Raw genomic sequence first — 23,499 nt, 5'->3', positions numbered from 1 at the left:
AGTAGTATCATTCTCGGTGTATAAACTTTGCTCTTCTGGAGTATACCTAAATAATTGGTTAATTTAGAGCCATTCTTTCAGCTTGCGTAAGTGTCCAGCTTGTTCCTTCTGAATAGCGAGGCCCTGGAATGGTCCATCCAGCTATTAATAGCGAAGCAGTAATTAGCGGTGCTCTAAATAGACAATCCACGATTGACTTGTACATGATCTGTAGTATTTCCTGCTGATGTACCAATGCTCTCTATCAGTTCCCATAACTCATTTGACTGACCATGACTTGTGTTTACAACAACATTCCTCTCAGTTGTAGCATCCATTTCCTTAACGTTCAAAGCCCGTCGAACTCTGATCTTACTTCCCCTCAGTATTCGCTCTGATACAATTCGTATGGCACATTAAAGTGTACTAATATTCCATAGTTCACCAGTCGAATTCAATGTCAATCGTTCCAGAGAACGCCTATAAATGTCATAATTTTCAGTGCTCCTTTTTGAACAACCAGCTTCCCAGTCACAACATGATCGTAGTCACTAGCACAATCCAGAAAGTTTCAAATTACATTTACAGACCAACTTAGCGTTACTGCACACAGTCTTAGATCGAGAATTTGCTCACTTAAATTCAGGGCTTCGATGACAGATTGTTTTTGTATAAGCCGGTGTGGCCACTGCACTTTTTGCTGATGACTAATTAAAACTGTGATGTATAGGACGTCTGGTGACCAGAAGTTGCTAATGTGTTCCAGCAGTTCCGGAATGATCAGCTGTTGTTAATTCACCAGTCTTCATCAGTTACAAGCCTCAGGTATTTACCAATATTACTAGCAGTAGACAGATTAAAGGAACAAGCACCTGTTAACATGTGTAATGCTCTAATAGCGACTAAACAAATCACGAGCACTGATCACCATTGTCCCATCACTCTCTCTCTCTCTCTCTCTCTCTCTCTCTCTGTCTGTCTTTCTCACTCTCTTCCTCTTTTCTGTTACTCACACTCGATAACGTTTCCAAAATGGTCACACAAGTGACCTCCAGCACATATAAATTACGGTATTAGGATTCCTCCATCGCATTCCTTCCATCGTCAAAATTGCCAAAGTTCACTTTACGTGGCTGCTCTACTGTATTTCTCTCCCAGAAGATACCTCTACACACTTGACATTCGTGACTAATTTCTGTGACTTCTCGCCAGTTGAGTAATCAAACAATATGGAGACATCCCATACACCTATGTTCGTCACAATACTGTAATGACGACTTTTGCTATCGAATGTATAAGGATAACCAAATGTAGCGGGAAGACACCAAATGTAGTGGGTGTCGTGAGGAGGTGCTGTATTAAAACTCGGTGAGAACATTCCAAATGATTTATTCGTTTCCACTATAGTGCTCCGTTCACCTCAGTCTGCTAAACAGGGTCCCACAATGCTGAGGCCACCACCCCAGCGACCCAGTGCAACTTGCTGTGTGTCAGCCTTGTATGCCAGTGGAGTGCGGCATCGTCAGAACGTCAGGAGTTGGCTCAGCGGTCTGTGTCCTTGCTGACAGCACTGATCGATGTGAGCCATGGGAGACCAGCTGCTACTTCTTCTCGCCATCGTGTAGCCGATGGTGTGACACGACCCACCATCTAGGAGAGCTGCCACACTTGAATGCCTTGTTAGAAAATCGGCACCTATTTATACGCGGCTGTGAGCCCCTGTTTCACTACTAAAGTGCCACTCTGAGTCATGTGCCCACAACATCCTGGTTGTGCCAGTGGGCCCCTTCTGACAGTAAATTGCGACATGCATACCGCTGTGTTTAGTCTTTTCAGTAGTTTGATGGCCCTGTGATCTCCATTCTACATCACAACTGTTGGCCAGCGTAACTTACTGTCAACCGGCCAGTGCCTGGCTGTAACTTGTGCGCTCCAAAATATTTCACCAAATCTAGCTTCCCTATCTTAAACTGTGGTGCCGCTACAATATGTGCACTTGTATTGAGGGCATCTGCAAACTTCTGTATCAAGCACTGATCGTCTCTAAGCCCTCCTGCATTTCATAATGACTTTTTTATTTATTTGACATCGTTGCATCTAGCCACGCAACCTGTGAACAATGTTTGAGAAGTTAAAACAAAGTCTCTCAGTTGCGTATTATACATCATACTGCAATGGCCCTATCTCACTTTATCGAAGTACACCAGATCCCCTCTCCTCCCCCCCCCCTTTCGCTCCCACCCCATCCGTGGGTCTTTTCATTCGACAGTCTTCACACGAATTGCATATCTTTCATGTTATTCCATATTTTGTTTGCTTTTATACAAAATCTTTGTAACTTACTTGTAGTTCAATACAAACACTAACACATGTCGATGGAATGCAATGCAAGCCTCATAACTCCATTTTGCAAAATTTTGCAGATGAAGCAAAAACGGTTTCTTAAAAAATTACGTCAAGTGATACTGAGAACTGCTACATGTGTAACTGTATAGTAGAAGCCTAGTTATTGACAGATTAGAGAAATTCATACATTGTGAAATCTCTCTTTGATTATGGAGTTACTTGTTAGTGGAATTACAAGTTTTCACATACAGCTGACGTTACGTGGTTTTCATTGCCTATCATAGATATAAGCACACTTTTGGTTGGTTGGTTTTTGGGGGAAGAGACCAAACAGCGAGGTCATCGGTCTCATCGGATTAGGGAAGGAAGTCGGCCGTGCCCTTTCAGAGGAACCATCCCGGCATTTGCCTGGAGCGATTTAGGGAAATCACGGAAAACCTAAATCAGGATGGCCGGACGCGGGATTGAACAGTCGTCCTCCCGAATGCGAGTCCAGTGTGCTAACCACACACTTTTGGCAAATATAGAGAAACAATAGCTACTAATATGTTTATCTTTGCAAACTCTCAACACCCAGTTAGTCTCAAAGAGATTCCCACTACATGTTGCATTTTTCATATTTGTTCCAATATGCGAATCAGCTTTTAAAGCATAATTATGGATGTTAGAACACATGGGCCTCAGTAGTGGCTATAGCTTTGAACTGACTGAGAACGTTCTGCACAGAAGAAATAAATGTAAAATTATACTCCTGTGGGAATGCTAGATGACACCATGACTGGAAACATGTTTCCAGGTCGGACGAGTCTCGTTCCAAATTGTATCGCGTGGATGGATGTGTACCAGTATGGAAACAACCTCAGGAGTCCTTGGACCCTGCATGTCAGCAGGGGACTGTCCAAGCTGGTGGAGGCTCTGTAATGATGTGGGGCATGTGCAGTTGGAGTGATATGGGATCCCTTATACGTCTAGATACAACTCTGACAGGTGACACATACGTAAGCATCCTGTCTGATCACCTGGATTCATTGGTGTGCATTGGGCAATTCGAAGAACTTGGGCAATTACAGCAGGACAATGCGAAAACCCGCATTCCCAGAATTGCTGCACAGTGGCTCCAGGAACACTCTTCTGTGTTTAAACACTTCCGCTGGCCGCCAGACTCCCCAGACATGAACATTACTGGCATATCGCGGATGCCTAGCTACGTGCTGTTTTGAAGAGATCTCCACCCTGTCGTACTGTTAGGGGTTTATGGACAGGCCTGCAGGGTTCATGATGTCAGTTCGCTCCAGCACTGCTGCACACATTAGTCGAGCCCATGCCACGTCGTTTTGTGGCTCTTGTGCGTGCTCGCGGGGTCCGTACACGATGTTAGGCAGGTGTACCGGTTTGTTTGGCTCCTCAGTGTGTGTTCACAAAAATGGCTCTGAGCATTATGGGACTTAACTTCTGAGGTCATCAGTCCCCTAGAACTTAGAACTACTTAAACCTAAATAACCTAAGGACATCACACACATCCATGCCCGAGGCAGGATTCGAACCTGCGACCGTAGCGGTCGCGCGGTTCCAGACTGTAGCGCTTAGAATCGCTAGGCCATCCTGGCCGGACTGTGTGTTCCTATCCGTCACACGGCATCATATGGATGAAGTGACGATTCACTAAAAATTCTGCGAGAATTCTTTCGAAAGAAAGCAGAATTATCATCATCCAAGGTGGCTAGGACGTACTACGTAAAAGAAAACGACGGATTTCCGCGCGGAGTGGCCATGCGGTTAGAGGCGCCATGTCACTGACTGCGCAGCCCATCCCGTGGGAGGTTCGAGTCCTCCCTCGGGCATGGGTGTGTGTGTTAGAGTAAGTTAGTTTAAGTAGTGTGTTAGTCTAGGGACCGATGACCTCAGTAGTTTGGTCCCTTAGAAATCCACGCACACAGAACGGCGGATTATAAAGACGACATGGACTCCTCAGATTATGAAGAGCGCCTCAGAAAGAGATCAATGCCTAATAACGCCCTTTACTACAATCAGCAGTTGACTTGCGCTCCATTATTAAACAGCGTGAGGAGGTAAATAATATTATGTTTGACAAAAAAAGAGAATGCTTTTCCACAAGGCCCACAGTACCCTTCATGTTGACTTGCATCCTCTTGCGGTAATTATACTGTGCCCATTTAATGCCATACACTTCGCCCGTCCCCTCCGTATCATTCGCCGAGCCATTACATACTTATGCACAACTGCGTTACGACCATTTCTCAATCAAACAGCCGCTGCGCGACCTGACTCGGCTGTCTCAATACTCTCCTACGCTCTCCTCTGCACTGAACTGCAATGCGGGCATGCCCGCGCCCGCAGCGATAGTGCAAGGGTCATTTTGCAGTACTCTCTGATAATATCGTACAGCCCTCACTAAGCCAGCGTGTTTGCTGACACTAGCTTACAACTAACATTTATTTAACTTTAAAATGAGAGAACATTGCATTTCATCATACAAACATTAGTACACTTCTTTACAAGCTCTGATTCATAGAAAAACACAACTAAAAAGTAGTGCTGCAAGGAAAAACTGTGGTAGCCCAGAAGTTGTTGTGCTGCACGCTGACACAAGAGTTAAGAATATTAGCCACAGTAAAAAACACCGTGTCGCTCTGCCTACTACCATTTGAGGAAAATATTGTTTGATTATCTTGAATATTTTGTGAAATAAAATAGATGTCTCGTTTGAGGTGATTCACTCCACATGATGTGAAAGTTAGTTTCCTGCTTATGTTTTGTCAACCGCACTGGAAAAAACGTCGCTGCCAAGTAACATAACTCGATGCAGTTCGGACCAAACGTAGAAAGAACTGATACAGTGTACACAAGGTAAATAGAAAAAATACGCAATGGTACGAACAGAAATGACGTTTTTATTCGAGAACAATAATTGCACTGGAGTTGAAATGGTCCCCTGGGCGTTACAAAAGGCGGAACATTGTGTTTAATAGGGCGTATGATCACGGACGGCAGTGCACTCCCTTGCAAGGTGTTCCCATTTTGTCACCAACACTGGTAAAGAGTTCTTGTGTTAGGGCATTGAATACCTCCATCATTGTGGTTGGCAACTGTTGGACGGTCGTTGGTGCCCGTGGACATGCTGCAATACGTCTTCCCAAAGGATCCCACATGTGCTCAGTGGAATTTAAATCGGCAGAAAGGGCAGGTCAGTTCTTTCTCTTGAGAGGCACCCACTTGCCTTTCTCATACTGTGGCATCAAGCAGTCAGGCCTGCAAGATGGGTGGTTTGCCAAGCGAGTGGATTCTTCCTTAATTTATTGAGCAACATGAATTCTCGTATCTTACTATTTAATTACAAATTATCCTCCTGCATGAATAATACGCAACGGAAACACGCATCTGACTATCAGTGATTTATAGAACTCTGACTGCACACTACGCATTGGCAATACCACACTTACTTTTTGTCTTTGATTTAACGGCTTTTATATAAATTCGGGACATTATGATAACATACAATTTAATGAAAAAGGCCACCAATCTCTTTCTATTCACTATTTGATTTATTCCTAAACACACAAATTCTACAACCTAGAACAAAATCACAAGAGAAATTCCGCCCAGTGGGCATGGCTTTACGTTAGTGAATCTCTATACTATGGTCTCGTAATCTATTTGCCCCAACAGTGCACTCCCTGGATCGGATGGTGGATCTTTTATTATACCTCACACTTCGTCTCTCACATTCATCCTCACGAAACTTTCCTCCAGATCGAGCGATACAGAAGGAACAAGCATAACCCACAAATCTTTCGAAACTACCTTGCTACTCCCATGCAAAACACACATACCCAAATTACAAGACATACACATCACAACAATATGAAATATTACACAACGAACGGTTACAACTTCATCACTTTCCGCTTTCCCACTTCAATCAATATCCATCCCAGTTTCACACGACACTGCCCCACTTTGTAATTTTACTTTCCTACTGTGAACTCTGGAGATAAACGCACGTCTTCCTGTGCAATGCAAGCCAAGTGGCGTTGCTGGAAAAACGGCCGACTCACCTTGATTCTCTCTCAGAGTTTAAATTTAGTGTCACACGGAATGATATTTCTTAAATACTTCAACTTATGATACACACGCTATTTCTTAAATATTTCAGCTTATTGTACACACGCTATTAATTCTTAAATATTTCAGCTTATTGTACACACGCTAGTATCTCAACTTATAACTACACATGGTCTCATTGTGACCGTTGGTTTACTACAATTCCCTTAAAATTACCTGCCTCACTTTGTAATTTTCCCCACAAAAGTTCCTAGGAAAGAGAAATGATTAGTTCTAACTACTCTTAAATATTCCACATCCATACCATGCCTCCACACTTTCATTACGGAGCACAACAAAAAAAAACAGGTCTTTACAGCAGAAGGTTCAGCGCCAGAGTGCCGAAACATGGCCGTATTCCGGTTCTCTCGCACCTCTGTCGAAGTGGGAGAAGCACCTTACTACCTTACTGGTCAGCCCCATTTCAGACGCTCCAAAGCTCTGGTAACTTCCATCTCTTTGATCTCACCAAAGGTAGCCAAAGGATCGACTCAAAGATGATCATATATTCATTCAGTTACACCACACAGATCTCACCAAACTGGATGTAGGGATTTATGTTGAGGAAGTGCACATGTGATCAATTAAATAAATAAATTGTCATTCTTTCCCACACTGGTATCCGGCTTCGCTGTATTAATTGAAATTGAGTTACTTTTACACAAAAAATGTGTTGTTCTGACAAGAATTTCGTACCTATTCTCAATGTTGGGCGGTACTGTACCCTTTCATCACCGGCTACCCATGCAGAAAAAATGGCACGGTACTATCCTTGCAATGCGAGGGTAGTTCCGAACATTTTTTTAAGAAAACTGTATTAAAACAAACGTAGCAATTCATCAAAATAACCAGGAGGAGACCTTAGCCCCTGGTGACCTCAAATAGACGACCAAATTATATTGTACTCTCCACAATCCGGAGTAACGTACACATACAAATATATAACAATCCACATGACAAATAAAACATCACATCATAGAAATGAAAAAATAATATTGAGATAAAATTTTGCTTTAGTTACTGGGATCTTCGTTACTTTTATGAGTAATCCAAATTTCAATAATTCTAAAACAAATTAAAAAAATACTAATTGTACTCATGAAATTTTAAACAGCTCACCGTCCAAACACAGAGCAAGTAATCTGACATTCATAAATTGCGCTGTAAAAACCCTTACACAGCAAAGTCTAAATACAAAACAAAATCAACAAAAGAAAAAAAATTCGTACACTAGTTACACATAGAATGTCAGGCTCCATACCATTACTCTAAAATATACCTCAAACCTACAGAGAAATAAAAACTGAGAAGAAAAACAATGAAATATACCACAAGTTACATACTGGTTACGTAATATAGTTCGTCTAAGACATCATGTCATACCTCATTAACTATCATCACCTAAGCAATTGCCACAACTACTCGACAGTGAGTTTAGCCTTATCTTTGTCCATCAGTACAAATACCTGCTGCTGAGCTAGTCAGTTCATCAACTTTGATCAATACACGCAGTAAATAGTTTAGCAATAAGTGCTTGAATCCACCAGTAGCTCTCTTATCTTACTCTACTGTTCATTTCTCTGTTGTCACACATATAGACGACAAGAACTTGCATTTCGACTAGCCTTCGTTACACTTTAATGTGAAATGTTACCACTGTGATAATAAAAAATAAGTGGCTTCAGTCGAAACACCAACAAGATTATTACTATGCACGACATCAAAATACATCAGTTAATTCCGATATTTGTTGTGCAATGCAAACTCTTGTCCCCTGTGACAATCTTACTGATCAATGCTACATGAACCGCTACATTAGTATTACGCCACTGGCTTATAATTAGAGCATCATTGTACCAAATATTCTAATAAACATGCTACGTGAACTTGATAACCCAGAACAGACAAAAAACAAACACTAACTATTCTAAACACAAATATTAACAAAATACAATTACGCTTGCTGTCCCTTCAGGAATGAAACATATAAAAAAAAACATTTACACAATTACAAATACATTATTCCCTATCTTGCGAGTCACACGGAAACATTTCATTCTGTGATTTTCTTGGGGTCAAAAAGTTGCTGATAGTTTTCCTAGAACCACTGTCTCGGTGTCAAAGCTCTCCCATGGTTACCCGGACGAAAGTCTTTGAGTCACTCAATTCGGCATTTTGAACACGCACTGAACAGTAAACTGTATCTCCCATTAAACACAAATATCATAGTCACTCTCAGAGTACCATCCACACGAATCTGTTCGTCCAAAAAATGGCCCTACAACCACTATTACCCACGGTTCTGTCCTTTCAGTTCATGGTGTAATTAAAAGTCGTAAGTTTCAACAAACAGCACTTATTCCCGCGCCAATTCAAGAAATGTCTCCTACTACAGATGCAAATGTCAATGTCCCACTCTAGTTTCTTGCCTTCATACAATAATTGTTCACCATACGACAACTGTCCTCTAAGTATACCAAGTGTCCCACATGCAATTCACAAAGCACACTTAACAAGTCACTGCCAAAAGTTTATGGATCCCACCGTTCAGTGGTCAAGACAAAACAAAACGATCGTCCTGTTTGCTAAAGACAAAATCTTTTCCACCACTCACAACGTGGAAACACCAGTCCTTCACTTTCCACATTATGGAAAGTCGCAGTCATCTTGTTTCACGGCTCCACAGTCCAGTACAAGTTAATAGCTGCAGGTAAAAAATATGCTCGCCGGGCTCTGCCGCGCCTCGTCCATTCAGCAGTAGCGCCGCTGCGCGCGCCGTTGAGCAGAAGAAACCACCCGCTGTTGCCTCCGCGGGATACCTTCCCCAGTCGTAAGGGTGGCGGAACTCATGAATGGCCAGTGATACGTGCGTGTCGCCCCAGGCCGTTGACCTGCTGTAGCGGGCGCGTGGAGTGTACCTCGTCCGACAATGGAGTGGGGAGTGCCGCGGCTGTGTCGCCTGTCGCCATGGCGACGTCAGCTCGGCCCGTTAGCGGTATGGGCGTTACGACACCCAATTAGCCAGATCTTCCGTGCATCTCGCAACATTACAGACAAAAGGAAATTCTTACATTAAAATTATACACCCTAGTTTTCTACGCATACAACATCAACATTTATCTCTTTTCTATAGACAGCCCACACTCGTGCTATTCATTGTACCTGTCGTCCCTCATACAAAACATGAAAGTGTAAAAAATAAAGAACAAAATGAATAAGAAACAATCTATACAACTCATAATTACAATACAAAATAGTAAACTACTCTAACATCCTATCACAGTGAAAATATTAGAAACTGTTGATTCTCAAGCTACAATATACAATGAACCTTTGTGCTTGTGACAGACTGAAATTAAAACCCCTTGAAAGTGTTCTAACAAAAAAATGAGAAAATAATCTACACAACTCTCAATTACCTACCACAGGTTATTAAATATTAAACTACTTTAACATCCTAACACAATAAACATTTTAGGAACTGGTGACTCTAAATCTACAACATATAATGCACCTTTGTGCTTGTGACAGACTGAAATCAGTATCTCTTCACATATTTTACATTTCATTATATATAGCAACGTTTCTAGGACACGTATGACAGATCCTGACCTGACATCGAGGTTCATCCCAACAAACAATAAAACACAATAATGTTTTAGTTATGGATCGGTAGCATCCCCTTTACAGGAGTGTGTGCATTGATCACACTACTCTACGACTCTCACTCACCAGACATCACATTTTCCCTCTCATTCAATCCATTGATACACTAACAGAATAGGTTTAGAAGTCAGCTAACCTTACCACCACCACACTCACTACAACATACCATACCTTTGCTCCCTTATACTCAACCACATAACACATGAAGCTGTTTCGGAGATAGCATTCCAGTCTCCGAATTCGTCCTTTCACTCTGGCACCTCTCTCCATCGGCTTACCTCTGCATTCACTTTATGCTAAATATCAACTTAGAATCGCGACATTTCATCTAAGAACAAAAAATACACAAATTATTCATCCTGCAAAATAACTGTACACATTATTGGAACCGTTTTGATTAGTTATACTGGTACCAGGCTTCAACAACAAAAAAAAATATTGTCTTTGCTAAATAGCATATTTTATGGTAAGAATTAGATCTACACTTATATTATATCTTACGTCAGTATTCCACAACGTTCACCATCTGGGTCTCATACTCCCTTTACGTCCTTTCACATTGTGCAGTTGTCCTCATCTCTTCATTCGCATTTCGGCTCTCCGTCCGTCCATTACTCCATCATTTCCTGGTCTTCCTTCGCCATTGGCATCAATCTCTATTGCAGCATACACAGGCCTCTCTGTAACATACATCTAAGACATCTCCACATTATTCAATTCTACTCACCTTTATTCACCACTGTTTCATCACGTCGAATCTCTCTTTATTAATCACACTGCTTCACGTCGCTTCTTTCCTTATACCTCACCTTTATCCACTACTATTTATCACGTCGCTTCTCTATCTACCATCTTTATTCACTCATTAATCATCACGTCGTTTCTGCTTGATCCTTATTCATACGACAAAAAACACGTACATATACCACTCTGTCGACTCCTGTCCATGACTCATTCGACCAGTCTATTCCGTCACACTTCCTGACATCCCGCCTGAAAATTCTTATGTTCGATTTGACCCTGCACAACGTTACACATCACAAATAAATACACTGACTATCTACCATAAATTGCCTACCTTAGATCTATCCTTAACTTTTCCATAATTTGATGTTAGAAATGTGATGAAGCCCACGGGATTGTTTTCCCTTGATCGTCTCAATCAGTACAGCATTTTCATGTACAATCCGCCTCACTTTGAATTGGTCCACTATACACAATAAAGAATTCGCTAGTTAGGAATATGTGCTTACTTGAAAATTAAATGTGTGCAGAGAATATACAAGCTGTGAGAATTGGGCAACCCAAGTGTTAGAAACTTTGGTGCTAGTGGCCTCTCTCACTAACACCAGATTTCGAACAACCATACACCGCACTTCATTATAGCTGTCACCACGACAATGACATACTATAGATCAGATGGCATCTAATTTAAAAACTTCGATCACAATGTTTACCTCTTACATTACTTGTTTAGTATCTACAATAGTCGAATCACACTAATTCAACTGGACTCATTGGCATTATTACATAACAATTCTTTTACTTTACTGTTCGAAATAAAATTTGCAAATTTTACTGAGATACCAGCCTAATAGATTCCATTACTGGCGTTTTATTCTCTGATCAGAAGTATGGTATTTGCATTCCTACATATTAGTTGAGTTTGTCTGCTACATAGACAATTTTCAGTGCCAGCTGCATGTGTTTTAAGAGCAAGATATTAAGGGCTGATATGTTGGATTAGTTTCTCCTATTCTTCAATCTATTACAACATGAAAGAAATACCCGGATTCCATGCTCTCCTGTCATTCAGATAGTTTATACCCTCGACACTATCTGACCTGTCTCCGTTCACGATACCGCTCTCATTACCCAAGTGTTGAAATGACGCGGAATCGTCTAAGCCTCTGCCTGCCATCACTATACCTCTGCGCAATTTCACTGGCAACTTCGTTATATGGATCCTAATGAACTCCGCTGGTTCGTATGTCACATCCAAGTACCTGTTTCGTCTGAACATCTCCTGATAGCACGACACTGAATCCCTTATGCCACCTTCGTTACGATTTTGCATCATCAATATGCTTAGCGTAACCTGGTCCTGCTTACTTTTCGGCCTGAATTCATTTAAATAGCTACTACAGTCTTTAAGGTCTTCCTGCATTTTCGCTCTAGCCTCGTCCCTCAAATAGTTATACACAAACTTCATGTTGTGGAGCAGTCCCCTCGACGAAGGTAACGAATCTTGAAACTGAGACAGCCTTGGACTATACCCAGTTGGGTCTGCCACCTGTTTTATCTGACACAACCGTTCTTCTGACTCTCTGAATTCGTCTTCCTCTTTCTGCCTATTTTCGCCTTTTGAGTTTATCTCACTCTCCTCCTGCAACCTACCTGGTGGTGTTTCACCTTCGCTTCTGCACGCTAATTGCAACTGTGTCAGTTCTTCACTATGTTTCCTACTTATTTCTAATTGTGCCTCTTTAAACTGTAATGGTGATTGTATCTCATCCTGATCGGCATAAACCTCTCGCTGCGTACTGTCAGAACCTGTCTCGCCTCTCGTACTGATCTTTTCTGCATCTGCACTAATCGTATTCATTCTGACCACTACCTCTTTGATTCGCTCACCTGGCACCACGTCCCTACGCTCAGTAGTATCACTCTCTATTGCAAATACTTGTACCTCCAAATTATTATCTTTTTCTTTCACTGCGTCACCTACTTGCTTCAACGCACCCAGATTCTTCTCCCCCTCATCTAACCGATTATTAACTGCGGGCAGACGCTCATCGGTAACTGTGTGGAGCTTCCTCATTGCCTCTTTATTTCCCTTATCCATTACCTCCAATCTTTCCTTATTTTCCCTATCTCTCTCCTTATTATCTCTATTGATTGCTTCTAATCTTTCGTTATTTGCTTCCAATTTTTCATTTATCGCTTTAGTCTCCCTACTCATTGCTTCCAATCTTTCCTTATTCTCCCTATCTCTCTCCTCATTCTTCCTATCTCTCTCCTCATCCTTCCCATTCATCGCTTGTAATCTTTCATCCATCCTCTGTAAAAACTGCAGTAGCCCACTGTCATTTGCTACCGTCGACGCGCTCACCTCGTTCACCTGCGAAACCGTAGCTTTGCTAAGGGTAGCTGCACTTTCACCGTACACCTGGCCTAGTCTCGGCTCGCCCGCGTCGTCTGGGAAGGCCCGTGTTTGTGGACAAAGCCCGCCGCACAAAGGATCCCCTTGCAGCGGTCCACTGAACAATACAGCCTCTTCTGAGTGCCTGCCGTCCCCGCTCATTAACCCATCTACAGCTACTTCCCACTGCACTGCTACGTTCACGCCAGAATCGTTATTCTCCATGGTGACTATACTTTTAGCCTGCGACCTAGTTACTACGGACATTACGCAAAAAAAAATTATAAAACGATCTTCTAGCCTTGTGTGATACCGCAATTAATTACATAAAACAAATAAAAGATCCTCACCAATCCAGAAAGAAATTCCAAACAGAAAAAAAAATTACTTCTTAGCGCTATCACAATACATTCCATAAAAAAAATTTAACAGCAAACCCTAACAACAAAATATCCTAACCAATAAAATAATCCTGGCAACAAATTAAATATCCTGACCAATAAATAATCCTGGCAACAATTATCCTAACAATTAATAATCCTGGCAGGGTCGAAATTATGAGAGGCACCCACTTGCCTTTCTCATACTGTGGCATCAAGCAGTCAGGCCTGCAAGATGGGTGGTTTGCCAAGCGAGTGGATTCTTCCTTAATTTATTGAGCAACATGAATTCTCGTATCTTACTATTTAATTACAAATTATCCTCCTGCATGAATAATACGCAACGGAAACACGCATCTGACTATCAGTGATTTATAGAACTCTGACTGCACACTACGCATTGGCAATACCACACTTACTTTTTGTCTTTGATTTAACGGCTTTTATATAAATTCGGGACATTATGATAACATACAATTTAATGAAAAAGGCCACCAATCTCTTTCTATTCACTATTTGATTTATTCCTAAACACACAAATTCTACAACCTAGAACAAAATCACAAGAGAAATTCCGCCCAGTGGGCATGGCTTTACGTTAGTGAATCTCTATACTATGGTCTCGTAATCTATTTGCCCCAACAGTGCACTCCCTGGATCGGATGGTGGATCTTTTATTATACCTCACACTTCGTCTCTCACATTCATCCTCACGAAACTTTCCTCCAGATCGAGCGATACAGAAGGAACAAGCATAACCCACAAATCTTTCGAAACTACCTTGCTACTCCCATGCAAAACACACATACCCAAATTACAAGACATACACATCACAACAATATGAAATATTACACAACGAACGGTTACAACTTCATCACTTTCCGCTTTCCCACTTCAATCAATATCTATCCCAGTTTCACACGACACTGCCCCACTTTGTAATTTTACTTTCCTACTGTGAACTCTGGAGATAAACGCACGTCTTCCTGTGCAATGCAAGCCAAGTGGCGTTGCTGGAAAAACGGCCGACTCACCTTGATTCTCTCTCAGAGTTTAAATTTAGTGTCACACGGAATGATATTTCTTAAATACTTCAACTTATGATACACACGCTATTTCTTAAATATTTCAGCTTATTGTACACACGCTATTAATTCTTAAATATTTCAGCTTATTGTACACACGCTAGTATCTCAACTTATAACTATACCTGCCTCACTTTGTAATTTTCCCCACAAAAGTTCCTAGGAAAGAGAAATGATTAGTTCTAACTACTCTTAAATATTCCACATCCATACCATGCCTCCACACTTTCATTACGGAGCACAACAAAAAAAACAGGTCTTTACAGCAGAAGGTTCAGCGTCAGAGTGCCGAAACATGGCCGTATTCCGGTTCTCTCGCACCTCTGTCGAAGTGGGAGAAGCACCTTGCTACCTTATTGGTCAGCCCCATTTCAGATGCTCCAAAGCTCTGGTAACTTCCATCTCTTTGATCTCACCAAAGGTAGCCAAAGGATCGACTCAAAGATGATCATATATTCATTCAGTTACACCACACAGATCTCACCAAACTGGATGTAGGGATTTATGTTGAGGAAGTGCACATGTGATCAATTAAATAAATAAATTGTCATTCTTTCCCACACTGTTATCCGGCTTCGCTGTATTAATTGAAATTGAGTTACTTTTACACAAAAAATGTGTTGTTCTGACAAGAATTTCGTACCTATTCTCAATGTTGGGCGGTACTGTACCCTTTCACTCTGAATATCCTCTCGTTCGAGCTCATCCAAGTGCGCATTTCTATGCGGCCGTGCATTATCGTACATAAAAATGCAGTCAGAGTCGAAAGCAGCCATGAAAAGATGCACATGAGGAAGAAGTGACAGTGTCACAATTGTAAGTAGGCTGTTTAGGTTTTTTTATTTGTAACGCCACCTCTGTATGAAAATCACTGGCTGTGCTGTGTGCAGTCTGTGGCTGCTTTGCATTGTTGTAATACTCGCTATTGTAGTGTTAGGCAGCTGGCTGTGAACAGCGCGTAGCGTTGCGCAGTTGGAGGTGAGCCGCCAGCAGTGGTGGATGTGGGGAGAGAGATGGCGGAGTTTTGAAATTTGTCATGAACTGCTATATATATTATGACTATTGAGGTAAATACATTGGTTGTTCTCTATCAAAATCTTTCATTTGCTAACTATGCCTATCAGTAGTTAGTGCCTTCAGTAGTTTGAATATTTTATTTAGCTGGCAGTAGTGGCGCTCGCTTTATTGCAGTAGCTCGAGTAACCAAGATTTTTGTGAGGTAAGTGATTTGTGAAAGGTATAGGTTAATGTTAGTCAGGGCCATTCTTTTGTAGGGATTTTTGAAAGTCAGATTGCGTTGCGCTAAAAAATATTGTGTGTCAGTTAAAGCACAGTCCTGTATAATTGTTCTAAGGGGACGTTTCACAATAACATTAAATGATGCGTATAACGTGTTAAAAAAGTTGCAGGTGAGTACGTTCTTCCAATATTATGTCTCCCTACACCTGATCACATGGACCACCGCAACGATCATGTAGGACAATGATGGACGTACAACCATATGGCGAGAGGGGGGAACAAGTAATAAAACATGAACATTGTCGAACATGATCGGTTTGGAGGTCAGGGTGAGCAGTATCGGTGCATGGGATAATGACCAGGGAACGATCATAAATCGCGGTGACGTTGGTGTTACTATTGTCTTTCAATAAAATTGTAATTTCTGTTCCTCTCATTGCGTATTTCAGTTATATTCCGTAGTATAATGTTGCAGTTCTTTCTATGTATGGTACGTTTCCAGGACCTATCTTACTTGCCAGTCACGCATCATGTGAAAGCTACATTAATCTTTATGTTTTGCGCACCAGTGTATTGCAGTGAGACTAGTGAACACATACCTTATCTATCATACATTTGATACAAATAGCGACACAGAGAAGTTATCTACAATACGTTTCACACAACTTTCTATCCCGTGTAACACTTATCTACTACCTTGTTGTGAGTTTAGTGGGACGACGAATCATTACCAACAAACACTGCTCGTCCTCACTTCCATCAAAAGCATCTAAAATGATTCACACGTTAAATGAATCGACAATGATCTCAGTCTTTATGCTAGGCAAAGTCCATTCACTAAAGTACCCCAATCACAGATTTGTTCACTCTTCTGCTGATTTCAGTTTGTTGCCAGAAGACTTCATCTATTGTTTCCATACATCTCTCATAGCAGCATTGAAGGGTTTGTTGATGAAGCAGTTGCAGTGGGAGTATTAGCCTCCGGGTACAGTTGCAAGTTCTGTTGAATGCATTGCTCCAACATTTTTTTATGTTTACTCTGAACTGACCAAGCACCGATAAGGACAGATACGAGTAAGATTCCATAGTTTCTTATACAGAATCTTCATCCCATCATCTTACATCCAATCTCTGTCATCAGTCTGACAATTACGCCTCGAGAATTTCTCTCTCTGAAGTTGTAGTTTAGAACTGAGCCCAACAAGCTGGACAAACTATGCACTATAATGACTTCCTTGACATACAGTTGTCTTTACATTTGCAACTGTCTCACTTGAGATATTAAATTTAAGATGGATTTCAACTACACAAGGGATCCGTCCCATCTTCAGCTGGTATGTTTTCTGAGGCTGTTTTCTTCCCGAAGCCAGTCTCAGATTGTGCTCATGAATGTTCAACAGTACCGTTTCCACTAACCTTCGGAAGAGTGATCACCTTTAAATTGCATTCACCACTGTATGAAAATATTCTCTGAGCCACATCTACATCTACATGGATACTCTGCAAATCACATCTAAGTGCCTGGCAGAGGATTCATCTAACCACCTTCACAATAATTCTCTATTATTCCAATCTCGTACAGCGCGCGGAAGAAAGGAAAACCTATTTCTTTCCATTCGAGCTCTTATTTCCCATATTTTATCATGGTGATCGTTTCTTCCTATGTAGGTCGGCGTCAACAACATATTTTAGCATTCAGAGGAGAAAATTGGTGACTAAAATTTCGCGAGAAGATTCCGCCGCAAGGAAAAATGCCTATGTTTAATGATATCCACCTCAAATCCTGTATCATTTCAGTGACCCTCTCTCACCTATTTCGCGTTATTACAAAACGTACTGCCCTTCTTTGAACTTTCTCGATGTACTCCGTCAGTCCTATCTGGTAAGGATCCCACACCACGCAGCAGTATTTTAAAAGGGGACGGACAAGCGTCGTTTGGGCACTCTCTTTAGTAGATCTGCTATATTTTCTAAATGTGCTGCTAATAAAACGAAGTCTTTGCTTAGCCATCTCCACAACATTCTTTTGTGTTTTCCATCCAATTTAAGTTGTTCTTAATTGTAATTCCTATGTATTTAGTTGAATTTACGGCCTTTAAATTTGACTAATTTATCTTTTAATCGAAGTTTACAGGATTGCTTTTATCACTCAGTTAGATGACCTCACACTTTTCGTTATTTAGAGTAAGCTGCCAATTTTTGAGGCATACGTGGCAGTTACGTAACTACGAAAGGGCTTCAGAAAAGAAGTTATACACGCCGTCCCATGCTAAGACCATTACGCAACAAGAATGGCATGTTGTTAGAAGAGCGTACGTGTTCGGGGTTTCCTGCAGACGCAGTTCTGCTGCGTTACGCAAGTGCCTCGCAGTGTGAAGTGGTGCGCCAACTGGAAACGTACTGCGTAATTGAGGTACGCAGGACAGTACTATTCTTGTCGCCAGATCATCTAAATCTGCACGCATATTTACCGCGAGGTTCAGGGGGTATGTGGACCAGATGCATTGTCACGTCCAGACATGAAATGATGCGAACGGTTTGACCAAGACCGCACAGACGTGAGTGACGCTCATCCACCATACACTCAAGATCTTGCACCGGGCGATTTCTATCTTTTCGGCAATCTGAAAGAATGTGTTGCGCGGGGGTGAGGGGAGATTTTACAGTTATTAATACGTACACACAGCAGTTCTCGACTGTCTCCGTGAACAATGATCAACGCAGGGGATGACTCTAGCGTCGAGGAATTCCACGATTGATAGAACGTTCCGATCGTTGTTTACAGAGCCTAGGTGGCTCTGTTGAAAAAAGAGTGCCATATTTTTGTGTCACTTTGAAGTCTGTGTAGCATTCAGTAAAAATTACTTGGTCTGCCATGATACTGTGTGTCTTACGTTTGAGCTCCGCTCTTAGAAATACCGGATGAAATAACAACTGCTGTTACAAGCTCGGAATAGCGGTAAACGAAATTTCGGGAAGAAGGTGCGTCTTATACCTGGGGAGGCGTGGCAGTTTTCCTTTGCACTAACTGGTGATGTTCTGAATGAAATGTAAAAAGATACAGTTACGCTCTGCAGAAATTGGAATGGCAGAGATGACGAGAGACATGGTAATGGGTTCAAGGGACGTGTTAGAGGAGACTGGAAGCGAGTAGTAAATAATAATCACATTAACAGGTGATACCAAGATCAAAATGAGAGGCGTAATGATAACATGACAGAAAGAAACCACGAACGGGGAGACCAGGAAAGGCAAAACTAGAAATTCCAAACACAAGCTTATACAAGTGACGGAATTTAGGCTGTGAAGAGGTTGATAATGGGAAGTCCTCGGAATATTAGAGAAGGTCTTTTTGAAGACAATGAAGTAGATAGTAAAGAGGAATAACAACCGGCTGTAGATGTGGAAATTAACGGAATGAGGGCAAATGCTGTTAGTGATACAAGTAGTGAGTTACGTGCTGTGACAGAGGGGCTCTACGACAAAATAAGAGGTAGAAGTGGGGTACCAGTAATGTCATTGCAAGGAGTTACAGTTATACATGCAGTAGGAGGAAAAGGACAGAAAAATAAGAATCAGGCTTTATTAGTGGTACATGTTCAAGGGATTTTTTGGAGATTAGTGCTATCGTGGCCCCAAATCTTTGTATGAGGTTGGTAACACGGACAAATTCGTTGGGTGGACCAAGCAGCAATTATGGATTTAGGAAAGGATAGTATGACCCTAACCATAGACGGCACTGAGGGAAATTAGATTTGGTAACATAGTTAGTTCGAAAGGGAAAGTGCAGGATAAGTACTACCTAAAAATGATGCGTGATGTTTTCAGGTTAGTTGAGGTACAGTAAATGGAATAAAGAACAAAGTAAATAATATTCATGTTGTTGAAACAGATGGGAAAATGGAGCTACAAAACGTATTTTTGAAAATATGAAGACGTATTTTCTGATAGCCGAAGATTAATGAATGAAAAACCTTATGAATTTAAAGTCAAGCCACATCAAACTTTTACACTGAGACCACATGTAATACCAGTATCAAAAAAGGAGACCAAAGATAAAGGAACACAGAGGATGTTATCTTTCCACATTATAGAGAGATCAGACAGTCAGTACTGTAACCCACTAGTTTGCGTTACCAAAATGACAGTTCAGTACGAGTTGCATTAGACGCTAGGGTACTAAATAAGGTAATAGAATCTGAGAATGATAGACCAGAAATTTTAGAAGAATGGTTGCAGAAATTTGAGGGCAGAGAAATTTTTGATGGACCATGTAATCTCCCCCTCCCTAATCGGCCTGCTCGATAGCAATATAACTGATCGCTATCACATATGCCTAATGAAATTTTACAGTGAATAAGGCTATCGTTAACGAAGGAAAACAAAACCGGTTAGATGGAGGAAAGTGTACAACAAAGTGTTCTAAAGGGAGAATCTATTCTAAATTTAAGCTAAATTCAGATGATAGTTTTGAAATGGGTTGAGTGTAGTGCAATCTGTCAAGAACTGTACAGCGGGGAGAAAGGGTACCACGTAATATTTACTACAAAAAGCACTGACAACTCAAAGAAAACACTGATTAGCTAAGAACAGGATAATTAAACGGTCTCCAGCCCGCTAAGGTAATGAATCTCCGGAATCTTGAGAAAGGTTATGGCAAAGAAATTTAAGCAAATAATCACTGGCGTGGCAACAGAAGGTTGTCACAACAGTTAACGAGAAAATGAATCAGAAAGCACTGAGTTTGGAGTTACTTATTAGGAAACACTAAGTTTAGAAAGTAACGTTACATGAAATTACTGGTTTAATAAATGACTGTCTCAACCTGAACTTTGTTATGTAAAAAGAAATAACTTTCACTAAGCTCAGTGTAATGTGATGCAAAATTTAGAAAAGGCCAGCCATTTTCTTTTGGTTATTGAAAGGTTGAACTGAATTTACTTTAAGTAATTGACCATTTGATTTCACTTTTAAAATAACAACAATAAAATACATACCAAACCAGCAGAAGTCACTCGCTAAGCTAAATACAGAATAAATGAATTTTCACACTCTTAATTTGTGCTGTATCTTTAATTATTAGTTTTGCCAGTGAAATTTTACTTTACTTTAAGTAGACTCTGTCATGCAATACAAGAATGTACAGTTACTGAGGCAGAAAATTTACAGTGAAACTGATCAGTATCAAACACACATAACTGGCAGTAAGTATTTGATCAGTTTTCATATTCTTACGACACTCGGTGATTCCATGGAAAGGAAAGGGACCCTGCTTGGTAATAATGTCTGTGGACAATGACAACATAGTTGCCCTACAAATTTTAACCATTGCAAGGTATTGTTCATGTTATTCATAATTTGTGAAAGAAATGTTGCTGGGCAAAGCCTCTACATTTGTCAGGCGATGCTGTAGCTGTGCGGACGATGAAGAATGTAGCCGACGACAATGCTGAGCTGCCATTGTTGCTGCTGCTGCTGCTCAATGAGAAGAACTCCGAGTCGTCTACAGAGCCAGGGGTAGTTATGGGACAGGTAACAGGTGGAAATGCAGCTTCCTCCGCCTGTCCACTCCTACCGTGATCTCTATACTCGCAGGTTAACGAATCAGGGGCGTCTACACTGGCGCGAGCATAGCTGCACACCGCGTCACAGGGAGCGCCCAACAAACACTTCAGCACTCTTTCATGACTCAAGCTGCTCTGCTTCCTCTATGCTCGCAACGCGACAATCTCTCCACACGCAAAGATAAACAACGGCACAGCTACTACCATTTAGTCGCTGTTATCGATACATTTCAATAAAGTTCCCTTGGCTATTACCCAGCAATTTATAATATTTTCATTGTAATTAAAATCAATTATATACAGTCAAAATTAAATACACTACTACTTCTATTACGTATTAAATATAGTTTCTGTAACACAGCTTACAGCATCAGAATCAAAAGTAGCGTGCAAGTTATTACCGAATATTAAACGGCGAAAATTTTGGATGTTGCAGGAGGTACTTTATGTGCATTTTCGGTGTTAGAACCGTATGTAGTTAGCAGTGTGTCACATCCTACTTTAGTGGAAGGAGCACATCCAAAGTTCAAAGTACTAAGGTTCGTATGCAATGTAGTTGATGTTAAGATGTGCCGTGGTAATTAAAGGGAAGCTTCCAGACTCTGACGTACCTGAATATTATTTGCAATATGGAATATGTCTGTACTAAAGTAACAAAGAACATACTTTGTGAAAGACACAGACACGACCGTGAATTGCACTGAAAATAGTAGTTATATTAAACTGCTGAGGGAATAATAGCTCTAAGTATTTTGATATAACATTTGTCCAGTTTATGGGTTTGTGAACAAAAGACAGGGATAGAATGAGCCTCAGAAGACGTGGTGAGCTGGCGTGTTGTGACGTCAGCAAGGCCATTAAAATTATCGCACAGGTAGCGAGAGGCTAATGACCTGTGCAGAGCACGGCTGGCAGCTGAAATAGCTAAGCATGGTGATTATGTGACGTGGCTGGCGTGATATAAATAAACAGAGACGCGTCACGACCGCGACAATGGTAAAAATAGCGACCCTTTGTGACGTATGGATAAAGCAACAATGTAAACCTAAATAATTTAATACCTAGGGTTAATAGTCATTGTCAAATAATCAATTAAGTAAAGAAAAAGTAATTAAAAGAGGATAATTTTCAAGAATTAATGAAATTAATAGACTGTCACATAACTTTAGAATTTTTAATTGTATAAAAATTATTTGAAGTAATACACTAATTCATAAAAGTTTTGAATTTCAGCCAATTGGACAGTACTAATAGAGTCAGTTAGGAGAAACAATCTAGTGTTTGGGAAATGTAATTTATTATTACTGAGTTGGTTCTAAAATGAGGGCCTTTGTTCCATGTACCCATACCTGACGTCTTGATAATGAGAAAATGGGGAGGCCTGGGAACACCTATTCAGATGAAGTGCATTGATTACCAAGTCTGATAACCTGTCAGCTACCTGAGACGCTGTTGGCGTACGCACGAATTATGGTTGCAGTCGTCAAGCAATGCAAACATGTCGCCTAGGACCCAAACTTTCGGCCGGCAAATAATAGTACTTCTCGCCCAGTAAGTGTGTCAGTGCAGTGATTTATCAAAGAACGACCTTGAGTCGTAAGTGCTCTGTAAATTTCAATGTAGATGAGTGAAGCACCGTACAGTGTAAAAAGAAAAAAATTCCTGTGTGGTTTCATGAAATGTGTTGTATATTTTGTATATCGGTGTATTTAGGTAAGTTCTGGAAGTTTCTGCTGAAATGTAGTCCTGTGGGACAGCCAACTAGCTGCTTGAAAACGCGAGCTAAACGTTTCTAATAAATTTTCTATATTTCTGTTAAAGTTAAATAAATTGTACTATTATGAATTTGCTAAACAAATTTTAAGTGCTTGACAAATGTTTCAAAAGCTAATGTTTATTTGCCTATGTGAGTGCACCTGCAGTGTTTTCTGTGATCTATTTTGTTGATATATATTAATGTGACATTTTGAAAGAAT

This window comes from Schistocerca nitens, chromosome 2 (genome assembly GCF_023898315.1).
Source record: "Schistocerca nitens isolate TAMUIC-IGC-003100 chromosome 2, iqSchNite1.1, whole genome shotgun sequence".
Lineage (NCBI taxonomy): Eukaryota > Metazoa > Arthropoda > Insecta > Orthoptera > Acrididae > Schistocerca > Schistocerca nitens.
Note: the sequence above shows the minus strand (reverse complement) of the source record.